Source organism: Molothrus aeneus, unplaced genomic scaffold (genome assembly GCF_037042795.1).
Source record: "Molothrus aeneus isolate 106 unplaced genomic scaffold, BPBGC_Maene_1.0 scaffold_146, whole genome shotgun sequence".
NCBI classification, from domain to species: Eukaryota; Metazoa; Chordata; class Aves; order Passeriformes; family Icteridae; genus Molothrus; species Molothrus aeneus.
Genome location: NW_027098809.1, coordinates 74,123 through 88,115, shown reverse-complemented (window position 1 = coordinate 88,115; position 13,993 = coordinate 74,123). Strand labels below are relative to the sequence as shown.

At 48.1% G+C, this 13,993-nt stretch overlaps 1 long non-coding RNA gene across 2 annotated transcripts in view; it reads left to right on the top strand.

Annotated features, from left to right (window-relative positions):
• LOC136569600 (uncharacterized) overlaps positions 1-4,019 on the top strand; it is a 144,509-nt gene extending 140,490 nt beyond the window's left edge. Inside the window, exons 1-7 of one of the 2 annotated variants that reach the window (XR_010785392.1) lie at positions 6-646; positions 1,175-1,239; positions 1,859-1,922; positions 2,232-2,258; positions 2,616-2,691; positions 3,457-3,578; positions 4,002-4,019. This is a non-coding gene — a long non-coding RNA (uncharacterized lncRNA). Of the gene's footprint in view, positions 1-5; positions 647-1,174; positions 1,240-1,858; positions 1,923-2,231; positions 2,259-2,615; positions 2,692-3,456; positions 3,579-4,001 lie in introns of those variants that run through there. The other variant, XR_010785393.1, reaches the window with a different exon arrangement.
• The last annotated feature ends 9,974 nt before the right edge of the window (positions 4,020-13,993 follow it).

Sequence of the window (13,993 nt, the reverse complement as noted above, 5' to 3'; positions counted from 1 at the left end):
GAGACTACAACTCCCGGCAGGCCCTGCGGCCGTAAAGCGCGGCGTCTGACGCAACGGCCGACGCGCCATATGAATGGCTGGCGGGCCGAGGCGGCCGCGCGCCGGGGGAGCGGGCTGGGCGCGGGGAGCTCCCGGCGCCTCTCCCGCGCGGGACGGAGCCGCGGCAGCGACGCTGGAGGGGCGAAGCCTCCGGCCGGCCGCCCGCACGGAGCCGAGCGGCGCGGAAGGGGCGTCCGCCCGGTGCCTCGGCCTCGCTCAGCGGTCCCGGTGGCGGGGGCTCAGCTCGGGCGGGGCGCGCTGCCGCCCGCCGATGGCGGAGCGCCAGGCGGTGCTTTGCTGCCGCGGGCCGGGAGCTGCAGGAGCCGCCCCGGGCGAGCGGCGCCGGGCGCTGCCGCGGTCACTGTGCGGCGGCTGGCGGAGGCGCGGGAGCCGCCGAGCTGCAGCCGTGTCCCTCGGGCTGCTGCCGCTGCTGCGGGCGGGGGCGGACGAGCGGCTGGAATGACACGGCTGCTGAGTGCCTCAGTGCTCGTGGCTCTTTCTTCCACGCAAACAGATGGAGCGGCATCGCTGAGCAGTAAAACACAGCGATGGCCCGGAGAATGGCGAGCGCAAGGAGCGCGCGGGCTGGATCCTTCTGCTGGCACAGGTGCGATCCGCAAACTCAGCCCCTTGTGCCCCTACCCTCCCGACCCCCAGGGGAAATGCTCTCCAGCCTCGAGCTGCTGCAAGACAAAACGTGTGATTTGACACTAGGGTCCGGAAAAGGTTTCCGTTTAGATTAGCAAATGCCTCAATTGTTCTTGGTTACATCCTAGGATCGGTTTTAGGCAGTGACTTTATACCGCTTGTCGGATTTTTCTTGTGCAATGGTAAGAAAATAGGCAGGTCTGATACTGGTTTCGCTTTTTTTCTACTTCATGTTCCATGAGCTGCTTTTATCCAAGCAATTGTTTTAAAGTTCTACTGTAGGCGTTTCTGGTTCGCTTTTTTTTTTTTCTTTGCAGCACCCGTGACTTTTTTTTTTTTTTTTTTTTCTCTAAATCGGCAGCAAATATAGCTGAGTAAAATTACCTTGGTTTTCTTCCTTCTTAAATGTTTTTATTGATAATCCTATTTGAATATGCAGAACAAGTGGGTATGTCCTGTAATATATCCTAGCTTTTCTTGTTTACAGGGTACTCAGAAAATACTTTTCCCTTAGAGTCCCACTGAAACATTCTCAGTGCAATCTCCGTTAAGGTATGTGTTTACAAATAAGCCACCATCAGCTGAGATATTTGCCTGTGTACCTTTTCCTGTAATTCAGAGCTTGCGTTCTGTGGTTTTTATGATAAACCTATCAAACTTGCGAAACTGTTTTGCAAGTCTTAATCGTTGAAGGCAGCAAGAAGTGGTTTAAAAGCCTGTTCTTGAGCAGACAAAGGGAAAAAGTGTGAATTTGATGCTGAACTTGTCCTTTTTCATTTGACTTGCCTTGAATGATTTAGGAAGAGAGAGAACTAGAAAAAAGAGAGAAATAGAATTGGTTCTTGGGCCCTCCTAAAATGCTCCCCGTGATTCTGTGTGGAGCCAAAGTGAAGGGTGATGGAACAGAGCCCTGTGCTTTAGAAGGAAATCAATTTCAACCTGATCTCCACCCTGAGTCTCCCTAATTTCTGTTTTTAAAATGCAAACTAAGTTTAGGAAGTGTTGGAAGTTAGTATTTTGGGGAAGAAATGGCAGTTGCACCAACCGTTCCATTTCCCAGAGGCTCTGGGAACGATTCATTTTGTAAGCGCTGTAACTGCAATCGGTTGGTGGTTCGGGGTTGGAATGTGCACTTGCCCTCCTCTAAAGCACTCGTTCATTTGCATTTCAGTGCCAGGAGTCTTGAGAAACTGGAGAAGAGCCCAAGAGACATTTTTCATCCTGAGATACAAAAGGTAGGAAGTGACTTTTTCTTGTTTGGTTCTTTTTCTTTATGATTTCCTGGAAATAGAAGTAATTAAGTATAGATACTACTGGTTTGTTTCTTCCAGTAGCTAATAATAATAATAATAATAATAATAATAATAATAATAATAATAATAATAATAATAATAATAACAATAATAATAATCGAATACTACTTAAACTGTCTCTTTATCCATTGAACTGGCCATTTCAAATCCAAACTTCTAAACACAAATAAAACCATCATCCTTGTAGAATCTTTAATAGGAGGGGGCTAAAGATGCTGTTTTTGTTGACAGGATTTATTGGTTGTTGAAGGGCAAGAGGTGAGTACAAGCCTGACTACTTCTTGCTCACAGACCCGTCCGGTGAATGCAGCTTTGTATTTTGATGGGCTTTTGATGACTTCTAAATCAATTGCGCGTTACAGTAAAAAGAAGTAATGTTTTTTTGAACCTGACAGCAAAAATAACTTGAAGCACCAACTTAACAATAATTGATCACCCATCTAAGTTAATGGTTTTATGCTATACTATCAAAGTTTAAAGGTAAATTATCGTGTAGTAGGAGATAGTATAAAATGTATGTTCTGATGTGTAGGATGTATGCAAAGATTAGAGGACCCAAATTGTTATGTCTTCTGTTTGACTGTTTACCAAATAATATTTGGTTTTATTTTCCAGGGATCGGTGAATTTTAAATTTGGAATCCTCTATGCTAAGGATGGTCAGCTTACAGGTGATGAAATGTTCAGTCATGGTGAGTTTTCCACCTTCTCCTTAATTGTTTTGCTCATCTGAAAAAAAAAAAAAAAAAAAAGGTATGTTTATTATTTGTTACCCTGTTCTGTCCGTTTCCTCAGTATTTGCTGGAGCTCTGCTTACCCAAGCTTTGGGTAAAACAAGCTTTGGGTTCCTTCTGTCCCACTGGGTGTTGCCCAGTTTGGTTGCATCTGGTGAAATTCACCCTGAGCCCTTACAGAACCAGCTCAAACCACGTGAGAGCCATTCGCAGCTCTCTCAGGACACCCGGAGGAGGATGGGTGACGTTTCTGAGCATCTGGCAAGTGTACTTCTATCAAAACTCGGCCTGTGACATTGCTGGGGAAAACCCTTCTGTATCCTGGAGGGTTCCTCAAACTCTGTTGAGGATCCAGGTAGCAGTTGCTCACCTGGATGGTTCCAGCTCCTCAAGTTAACACTTGTACTCTTGCCCTGTAGTTTAGATCTATTGTAGTTTTGTTATTTTGCACGATTTTACGTCTTTGGAAAATAACGTGCGTTTCACTCTTTGGAACCTCTCGGATCATTCTTTGGTGCGGCACCACCTAATGGGACACTTGGCTGCTGTGCTGAAGGGCTTGGTTACTGGGATTGTAAATCCCGGAGAGTTTGTAAGTCTTCTGTCCCCAGGGAGGTGTCACGCTTTGTTCACTCTGCTTGTCAGGTGCTGCTTCTCGTCGGAAGTATTAACTTCAAACTGCCCTGTTCTTTTTTTAACTTTTTTTCCTGGTTCTCTCCGTAGGGCAGGGAAGGACTCTCGTATCCCGGTCGTCAGACTCAGCGCTGCCCGAGAAGATACAGAGAGTGTAAAAATCATAAGAAGCAAATAGGACTGCAGAGGAAACAAACTGGAGAGAACAAAAGGTGATATTGTTCTCCTTAGCCTGGATTAGAAACATCCCCTGTGCTTTGATGCCGGTGGCTGCCAGGGGCTCGTTAGGTCTTTTTAGGCAGGTGTAGGTGTTCACTTGTAGGTTCTATTTTTTGGTAAAGGACCATGAGAGAAGTTTATTTCTACATCCAAATAAACATTCATCTTATCTGAACATAACCTGTCATCCCATTTCTGACGTTAAGGACTCCTGTATAAATACTTGGGGAGGTTTTCTTTGTCGTTTCTGAATGGTTCCATTTTGGTTCCATCTACCTGCCGGATACTTGAACGAGTCTGAGGTGGTTTAATTGCATACTGCTTCCTTGAAATTCTGTTGGTCTCTGCTTGGAACCCTTCTTGTAGTGCTTCATGAAAGACTTCTGATGGTGTTTTCTTGCCTGTTTGTGTTTAAGGTCGTGCTCTGATGCATTTACAGAAACCATGGCAGGAGAGAGTCAGCTGCTGGAGAAGAGGAGACAGTATTATCCCTGGGCAGCATAGAACTGCGCTACTGCTGTGTCATCAGCTGTGTCTGCACTGAAAGTAGCCACCTTCACTTGTAGGTAGCTCCTTGGTGCTTTAGGACACGCTGAGGGATTTATTCCTTTTGGGATCCACGATGAGAATTCCCAAGAGAGGTAGTAATAAGGTATGAGATTGGAAAAAAGCCTGTGTCCTTGGAATGTTGTTGTTGTCGTCAAAAGTTAATTTTTCCTTCTTTCTTAGCCAGTAGTCAGCTTTTTGCTTTATTTTTTGTGGGATCAGTACTTGATTGTTTAAAAAATGGCTTCAAAATAACTGCAGCGGCTGGCCACCAGGACCTTGTTCAGATTTGCCTATTTGCTTGTAGCTAAAACGTTTCCATATTGTTTCTCGTTCTATTGAAGAAACTGCTGCCCAGTCAACTAAGAACTGAACATCTATCTGTCTAGGACATGGGGAGAGGATTTAGGTCGTGTCTTTGTTTCCAGAAAAAAGTTCCAGTGTAGTTTCTAACTAGAGGAAAAGGGGGGGGTGAAGACTCGGGGCTCTGATGCCGTTGGGGGCACCCCGAGGTGCCCAGGAGAGGGAGCCCCACTGCGGTGCAGGAGCAGGTATGTTATCACGTACTAGAGAGCAAATGATAAATAGAAATAGGAAAATTATAAATATAAAAATATTTTTTAAATCGTTAAAGAAAGCGGGTTTTTTTACTTGTCAGTAGGCAGGGTTTTGATGATAAAAATGATAAATACAAAGAATATGAAGGTAGAAATCTAAGTCTAGAAATATATCATAAATACGTACAGATAAAGTTTAAAACTAGAAGAAAAAATCAGTTGCAGCAGTAGATACGATACATAATATAAATAATACTTTAAATACATGTCTAGAATTTTATAGATATTATAGATAATTATTAATAGATTGCATCAAAAGAAACCATATATATAAATGTGAGTATAACTATACAAAGTATAAAAATATTTCGATACCGTTTAAAAGAAGGTGTTTTCGTGTATTTTTTTGGTTAGAGATGGGGTTTTTATTTGGATTAATAGAAGTATTCTAGAAATATAAATCTAACTATAGAAAGATACAATCGATAGAGAAAGATCTTTCTAAAAACACAACCGAACGACGCCGCCTTCGGGGGAATCGCACGAGCTCGGCCGAAGCAAGGCGAGAGCGGCCGACCCTGACGGCCTCGAGCGAACCGGGGCGAGCGGAGCCGAGGCGCGCCGAAGGCACAGAGCGGCTGGGAGTTGGGCCGAAGCGAGGCGAGCTCTGCCGAAGAGGCGAATGCAGGCGCCAAGAGCCGAGTTGAGGCGCCAAGAGCCGACTCGAGCCGAGCGTCTCCGGAGCGAGCCGAGCTCCGCCGAGCGCAGCATCCCGGGCAGGGCGAGGCGCCGGGCCGGGCTCGGGGTGCAGCCGGGGCTCTGGGGGGCTTCCCCGCCTGTCCCTCTCTCTAGCCCTCCTTCCTTCTCCCCGTATTCGCCTTCTCTCGCTCCCTTTCCCCCATTCCCTCTCCCTCCACAAACCCGGCTCCTTCCTGTCCTGTCCCTAGCCCGCTACTCCCTTCTGTTCCCCCTCTCTCCTTCCTCTGCCCAGCCTCCCTGTACCCTCGTCCCGGGCTTTCCCTTCCCGTCCCGCTTTCCTGCGCAGCCCGAGCTCCCTCGCCGCCCTTTCTCATGCCCTGCTCTCGCTCCTCTCTTCCCGTGCCCCCTTTCCTTCTTTGCCCCGCAGCCGCGGGGCTCGGGCTGCCGGAGAATAAAGCCCCGAGGGCCGGAGCCCGGCGCCCCTGGGCCCTTGCAGGAGTCCCCGCGCGGGGCCGGAGGCTCTCGGCGGATCCCCCCGTGCCGCTCAAGCAGCCCGGCCGACAGCGCCGGAGCTGCGGCTTTGCCGGCATCGCGCTGAGAGCGGCCCCCGCCCTGTGCCGGGCCGTCCCCGCCGTCTGTGCCGCTCCCTCTCTCGCTGCCCCCGGCCCGTGACAGCGAGGCTGGGCAGGAACCTCAAGCCTTCTGGGGGCTGCCCCCGCTTTCTTGTTGCAGCAGAATCCCTTGCTGGGGCCATGCACGTGTGGGAAGGGCTTGGGGGAAGCGCTGCGCTGCTGTCCAGGGCAGTCGGATTCGTTCTGAGCCTTCTTTGGGGGTCAGGAAAAGGGGGGGGGGGGGTGAAGACTCGGGGCTCTGATGCCGTTGGGGGCACCCCAAGGTGCCCAGGAGAGGGAGCCCCACTGCGGTGCAGGAGCAGGTGGGGGGCGGGCGAGGGGCGGGGGTCACGCTGGGTGCCGTCCCCCAGAGGGACCCAAAGCTGCCACCAAATGCACAGGGAGGGAGGGTTGAGTGGGTGTAGGATGCTAAAACCTGGCAAGGCGTTCGGTTTTCTAGGTATTGCTAAAGAATAGGAATTGGTCTCTAAACTCAGCTGGGGAGAAACCCTCTCTACGCACTCATTTGTTTCCAGGAATGTAGAAGTTTCCGACTGGAGATGGGTAGTAGTTCTGAAGATATTGCCGTGAGGTTTTGATCTAGGAACGGACCGAGCTGTGCCCTGGAACCCTCAGAACAGCTGCAGGGGCTGAAGGCGATAGAAGGGGCTCTCTGGCACCTTTTGCCTCCGTTCTCTGCCAGCGCCCAAATCGTGTCGCAGTCCCGGAAGAGGCGCTTGTCATCCCGAGAGCCAAAAGGAAGACGTGTAAAATCCCAGCTCTGCCTTGGGTTTCGTGTGGGTTTTGTACTTCGTATCGATGTCATTCCAGAGAGCAAGGAAAGAAGAAATGTGACCGGGTCCCACTATTACTGTGTGAAGGCTTTCTTGAAAGGCTGCTGTATTTCTATTGTCTTTTTCCACTCCAAGCTTGACTTTTCCCTTTGTTTTTCGAGCTCTGCTGCATTGGGTGTCCCAAGGAGGGCGGGGTTCCTCAGCAGGGCTCTTAGGAGGTGGCGCTGATTCTGCTTTTTCTGAAGGCGTCTCAAAGCGTGCTACCAGAATGACAGTTTTGTGCACTGGAAAGCTTTCCCTCAGTGCCATCAGCGCACGTCCGTGTCTGAATTGTGGAAGCAGACGGACTAAGAACAGCCAGCACCCGGAGCAGATGTCTGTTGGCTCTGTGTCTGTGAGAAGCGGGCTGTGTGCTGGACGGGGAGAGGCGCTGTTGGAGAGTGGCATCAGCGCCAGGTGTGAGCTGTGAGGATGATGGGGGGCTCGGAGCAGCCCCAGGTGTGAGCTGTGAGGATGATGAGGGGCCGGCTCCTGCCGGGGGGGGGGGGGGGGAGGCAATTTTAGGGGGAGGCTTCGCCTCAGCTCCCTTTTGCATGGAGCTGCTGAGAAGAGGGGTTCATGGGGGGCTCCCGGGGCTGTCTCATGGAAGGACTGCGAGAGCTTCTCGCAGCGTCTGGGCGAACACCTGGATGCGCGCTTGGAGACGCGGAGCATCGCTTCAAGGAGGTGCCGAGGGACGAATCTTTGTGCCGGGAAGCAGCAGCCGAACGGGTGAGCGCGTGTGGATTTGGAGCGGGGACTTTGGTCCTTTCCCTTTTCGATTTGATCTTGGCAGTCCCCCCTCCCCGGTTCCCCAGGACCAAAACCGGAGCTTGTGAAGACAAAAGAAGGAGAGGCAAGCAGCTGCTCTCCTGATATTGTCTGTGTTCGAACTGGGAGGGATCCGCCTTCACCTGCGGTTCGAAGGGTGTTGATGGAAGGAAAACCTGCCTTTTCCCGGCTGTTAGGGGTATCCCAGGGGTGACAGGGAATCCCTGCGTTCCATTTGAACGGGAATGGGCAAAGTATTGTTGTCATCTGAGGGGTTTGATTTGAAGGCAGCCAGCCCATTTTCATCATCCTAAGGTTTAAATGGAGGGGACAGCGCTGGTGTCCCTCCTTTGCAAGGGTTTGAATTGAGGTCCAAATCCCCCTTTCCACACGGCTTGAAGGATTTCATTGGAGGAAAGCCCCTTCTTTTCTGCTCTCCCAGGGGATGAACTTGAAGGGGAGAACCCATTTCTTTGCCCTTGTTGAAGCGAGGTGAGCGCCGCCCGCGGCGTCAGTTTCGGGGTTCAGTTGCGGGAAGCCGCAGCTCTGGCAGCGTTTGCAGGGCTGCAGTCGGGGCTGTGCCGCTGCATTTGAGGGCGCTTCTTGTGGCCGCGGCCCGGCCCGGAGCGTTGCCGCTCGGGAGCGCTGCCGGCCCGGGCCGGGCGGTTGCCGAGGCGCACGGGGAATTTGGCGCGGCAGCGGCGGAGCCGCTCTGCCGGTGCGAGCCGCCGTGCGGAGCCGAGGGCGGCTGGCGCCGGGCCGGCCGAGGGCGGCAGAGGCGGCGCGGGCGCTGCTGCGCCGGCCCGGCCGGTGCCCGCCGCTCTGTCCGCTCCGGGCGCGGGGCTCGGGCGCCGCCGGGGTCCCCCGGGCAGGGGGAGCGGGCGGGGGCGGGGGGGTCTCCGGGGCGGCGCCGCCCCTGCGCGCCGGAGGAGCCGCTTTGCCGCCGGGAGCCGCGCTCCGTCCGGGGCCGGCAGCGCGGGGTTCGGCTGCCGCAAGTTCTTGGGTGTCGTGGTTCGGAGGTGCTCTGTAGGGATCGATCGCACGGTTTTGTGTGGGTCGCAGTGGGTGTGCGCTAAGGGCTCTGGCGTTCTTCCTGAGCGGTACGGTTCTCGGTTCAGGTGGTGACGATAAAGGCTTGGTTTGAATCGAGTTCTGTAGTCGGATATTTTTTTTGCCGGGCTATTCTGTTTTTAAAGGCGTGCAATGGTTTCTACGGGTCGTTGCGCGAAGCAGCGGCTCGGATTTTAATTCTGTCGCGGTGGCTTTTATTAGCGTGGGCGTGTAGCGTTTGTTTCGGTGGGTTCGAGGTGGCGTCGTGTCGTTAATAGCAGCGGGGTTTTAAAATCTCTCTAACTGCGTTCGTGTTTATCGTCTTCCAGGGCTTTTATTGATTTGGTTTGTTTGATTGTAGTGTATGTTGTATTGTTACGGGATCATTTGGGAGATATTGTTAATGGTTACGTTTCTCTTTAGGCTTTGTGTTTATTTCTGGGTGGTATTTTTATTTTGATCGAATGAGGCTCTATGCGTTTATTCTTCAGCTGGGAATAATTTTTTTGTTGTAAATTAAAGTTGATTTGGTTTGGGGGACTTTTGTTTTACAAATGTATTTTCTTTTGGTTTTTTCCTTTCTTTTTTTTTTTTCTTTTCGTTTTTTGTTGTCCTTCGACGTATTTGGTGGTTGTTGATCAGTTTTATTTTTGGGAACGTGGGTATTTTTATGGTGGGTCTTTTTAAGTAGTTGTTTGTTTTTGTTGGTTTTTTTTTTTTTAATTTGGGTAGTTATTTTCTTATTTTTTAGTGGTTGAGATTTTTTGGTTTTTTTTTTCTATTTCGTTCATTAGTTCGCTTTCTAAAGTTCTTTTGACAGAGTATTGCTTATTCTTTGAGTTAGTGTAGATGTAGAATTTTGGTTAGTTTTTAAAATGACGTTCAGGGTCAGTGGCACTGATTGGAGTTGAGCGAGTTGGTTTGGGTTTTTTTAGAGGCTTTTGTGATTTGCTGCGTGTGTTTCTCCAGGGTTTTCTTTTCGTTTGGTTCCATTTTTCTGATGTGATGAGAACTGTCAGTGAAAAGAGTGTTGTGTGTTTTTTTCGCTGGCAGTTGTTTGGCTGGTGGAGGTATCTTGATGGTTTTGGAAGACATTGGTGGGAATTCGATGCTGTTTGTTTTGTCCTTGTATTTAGGAATTGGATTTTAAATGTAAAATTCTAAGGATAGCTATCTTTAAACAAAACAAGTAGATGTGCAGAAATGGGAATAAACTTTTATTTTGATCTATTCGATCTATATTTAAAATTTAACAGGTAACATAAGTCATGATATATTCCAATAAGATATTGTATTTTTTAATAGAGCGTTGTGTATGTTTATAGATATATCAATAGAGATGATAAATATAAACACAGCTCAAAGGAAATTTTAAATATAGAAATGTGTTGCGAATCTATGCAGATATATATATATAAAATGATTAAAGGATTGTAAATCTGAAGCGACATAAATCCATACAACACGTAATACAAGTGATACTGTATATATCTTATTATGATCTATTATAGGAAATAGCCATAAATCTAGTACATCACTATGATATAATATCTAAAACATTATAGATATGGTAAATGTAAATACAACAATATTATTAAAAGTAGTTTAAAAGAAAGGAAGGTTTTGTTTTTTACTTGGCAAAAGCAGGGGTTTTATGATAAAAACTACAAATACAAATGATAGAAAGGTAGAAATCTACTTGTAAAAATATCTCATGAATACATCAAGATGGATATAAAAATTGAAAATATTAGAAAAAAGAAGTTGTAGCAGTAGATTTGGTACATAATAAAAATAATAATTTATCTATACGATGTGAATAATATATATGTGATATGTAATTATGAAGAGAATGCATCGGTATACACTGTGACTATAAAAGTGAATATAATTATGCAAGCTATAAATATAAAACGATTTCAATATAGTTTAAAAGAAGGGTTTTTTGGTATTTGTTTGGTTAGAGATGGGATTTTTTTTGGAATAATAAAAGTATGATAGAAATCTAAATCAAAGTATAGAAATATGCAATCAATATATAATGATATTGATAAAACCACAAAATATGAATAAATACAGATAATAGGAATAGGCATAATAGATTGTATAAACGACGTAACACATCAATGTCCGGTATAAATATGCGTGTGAATAGAACTAGGAAAACTAGAACTATAAAATTTATTTCAAGAAGGCTTGAAAGAAAGGGGGCTTATTTGGTTCTTGTTTGGTAAGAGGCAGGTTTTTGGCATTTATTTTTAGAGGAGTTTTTTGCGGGGGGGAATCGCCCCTGTTCTTTTTTGCCGCCTTGGCTGCCCGCAGCCCCTTGGCGCGCGGCGCCCCCGGCTGGGGTGGGCGGCAGTGCTGCCGCCTTGTGGGCAGAGCGCGGTACTGCAGCCCGCCGCCGCCAGGCAGCCCTCTTGGGCGTGGCGCGTGGCGGAGTTTGTTTGACCTTCTAAAAATGGCGGCCTAAAGGGCGGGAAACCGGAGGACCCCGGTGTGTCTATCCGGACTGTGGAATTGTGGAAGCAGATGGACTAAGAACAGCCAGCACCCGGAGCAGATTTCTGTTGGCTCTGTGTCTGTGAGAAGCGGGCTGTGTGCTGGACGGGGAGAGGCGCTGTTGGAGAGTGGCATCAGCGCCAGGTGTGAGCTGTGAGGATGATGAGGGGCCGGCTCCTGGCGGGGGGGGGGGAGGGCGAGGCTGTTTTAGGGCGAGGCTTCGCCTCAGCTCCCTTTTGCATGGAGCTGCTGAGAAGAGGGGTTCATGGGGGGCTCCCGGGGCTGTCTCATGGAAGGACTGCGAGAGCTTCTCGCAGCGTCTGGGCGAACACCTGGATACGCGCTTGGAGACGCGGAGCATCGCTTCAAGGAGGTGCCGAGGGACGAATCTTTGTGCCGGGAAGCAGCAGCCGAACGGGTGAGCGCGTGTGGATTTGGAGCGGGGACTTTGGTCCTTTCCCTTTTCGATTTGATCTTGGCAGTCCCCCCTCCCCGGTTCCCCAGGACCAAAAACGGAGCTTGTGAAGACAAAATAAATGAAGGAGAGGCAAGCAGCTACTCTCCTAATATTGTCTGTGTTCGAACTGGGAGGGATCCGCCTTCACTTGCCGTTTTATGGGTGTTGATTGAAAGAAAACCTGTCTTTTCCAGGCTGTTAGGGGTATCCCAGGGGTGACAGGGAATCCCTGCGTTCCATTTGAACGGGAATGGGCAAAGTATTGTTGTCATATTATGGGTTTTGCTGGAATCCATAAAGTTAAAGGGTTTTGAGAAAATGGTAAAAAAGCAGGCCCCAAAAACCTAGCAAAGACAGAGAAATGCCAGGATAGCAGAATGAGTTTTATGCTGCAGCTTAGACATGAGAAATAGAATAATAAGCCTATGTGGTTTGTCCTTTTTGGTTGCAACAAATTTACTTGATGTATATTTTAGAATGCTTACATGAATATGTTAGTTTGTTAGCCATTGTGTTAGAAAATATGCTGCTATTGTTTTAACCAAAGCTATGTATTCTCCATGTAATTGGGTAGAAGTAATGTGAATATGCTTTTGCTCTATGTGTGATTGGCTGAAACTTGGGAAGATTTTGCTTTATGCTGTGTTGTAACATTATGTTTCTTTGGCATTCTGTTTAAATCAGTGAGCTGTTCACATCGAGTGTCTCCATTGTTAAGTGTTGAGACTGATGTTGAAATATACCAGCTCAAGACACTGATTTTTGAGTGGCCCGTCCTGTTCGAGTCTGTAAATAGTTGCCAGTGGCAGGTTTGATTTGAAGGCAGCCAACCCATTTTCATCATCCTAAGATTTAAATGGAGGGGACAGCGCTGGTGTCCCTCCTTTGCAAGGGTTTGAATTGAGGTCAAAATCCCCCTTTCCACATGGCTTGAAGGATTTCATTGGAGGAAAGCCCCTTCTTTTCTGCTCTCCCAGGGGATGAACTTGAAGGGGAGAACACATTTCTTTGCCTTTGTTGAAGCAAGGTGAGCCCCATCCGCGGCGTCAGTTTCGGGGTTCAGTTGCGGGAAGCCGCAGCTCTGGCAGCGTTTGCAGGGCTGCAGTCGGGGCTGTGCCGCTGCATTTGAGGGCGCTTCTTGTGCCTGTGGCCTGGCCTGGAACATTCCCGCTCAGGAGCCCTCCTGGCACGGCCTGGGCAGTTGCCGAGGCACACGGGCAATTTGGCACGGCCTGGCTCTAGTGAATTTGTGATCAGTGGTGTGTGTGTGTCTGTGTGTGTGAGCATATCAGAGTTTTTGCTGTAACAGGCACAGCCTTTTGCAAGGCAGTAAAGTGAGTGTCAGTAGAAGCAATGCTTTAATTAGATTGTGCAAGAAGAGAACTAAAATAGACTGAGATTTTGTAAAATAGAGTTTAGATAGAAGAGATGAATGAATTTATGGGACTTCAGTGTGTAATACAGTAAGTTTAGACTGAGAACAACCCGCCATAGAGGTTAAGTAATAAATGCCAAAGTGATAAATGGAATAGCCTGCAGGCAATTCCCGGGAGTTTTTGGTGCATTGAGAGGCTGGCACCTTATGTGCAAGAGTTTGTGAGAGGCACTAGTATTGCTGTACTGTGTCTTAAGCGTACATTAAAGGTTCCTGATGAAGCCAATTCAGAACCTGAGATCTTAAAGCTTCTGTGTGAACAATCACATCTGATACCTGCCACCTGGAGATCTGTGTGTGAGGAAAAACTGAGAAAAGACACTGTGAGGCTTGGGGGGAAAAAAGATAGCATAAGGAGAAGGAGATAATGAGAACTAACCAGAGCAAAGAGGTTCCTGAACCAGCCCCTTTTGGGATGGGCTGGCTGGGACAAGGCTGTCAGTAGGGGCAGCTCAGAAAATAAAAATATTTATAATACCTCATTGCAGTTAAAGCTGTTTTAAAATGGAAAAGTAAACGGGATAAGGTCCCGTATGCTGATGTGTTTTTTTTGCTTTAAGAAATCACCCAGAATGGTGGATTAACTGTGGGGTCAGAGCTCCCTCTGACCTACTGGTGTAGCTCTTGAACAAAAAAAAAAAAGAAAAAAACAAAGGAAAGAGAAGGCAAATCAAACATGTTGTTCAGTATGCAGCATAAGATAGCAATGTATGAAGTCAGACAAAGATTATCATGCTGAAATACAAAGAGATTACAGTTCGCAAAATGAGTACATATGATTTGTTGAAGGCTCCTCATGAGGTAAGGGAGGAAGGATAAGGATGACCTCCCCAAAAGGGAAGAGGACTCAGGCTCCAAAGGTATACCCATTCGCACTCATCCCCCTCCTGGCAGTCCGATTTCATCCAGAACTAGGAGGTAACAGACCCCTCTGCAAGAGGCAGTGA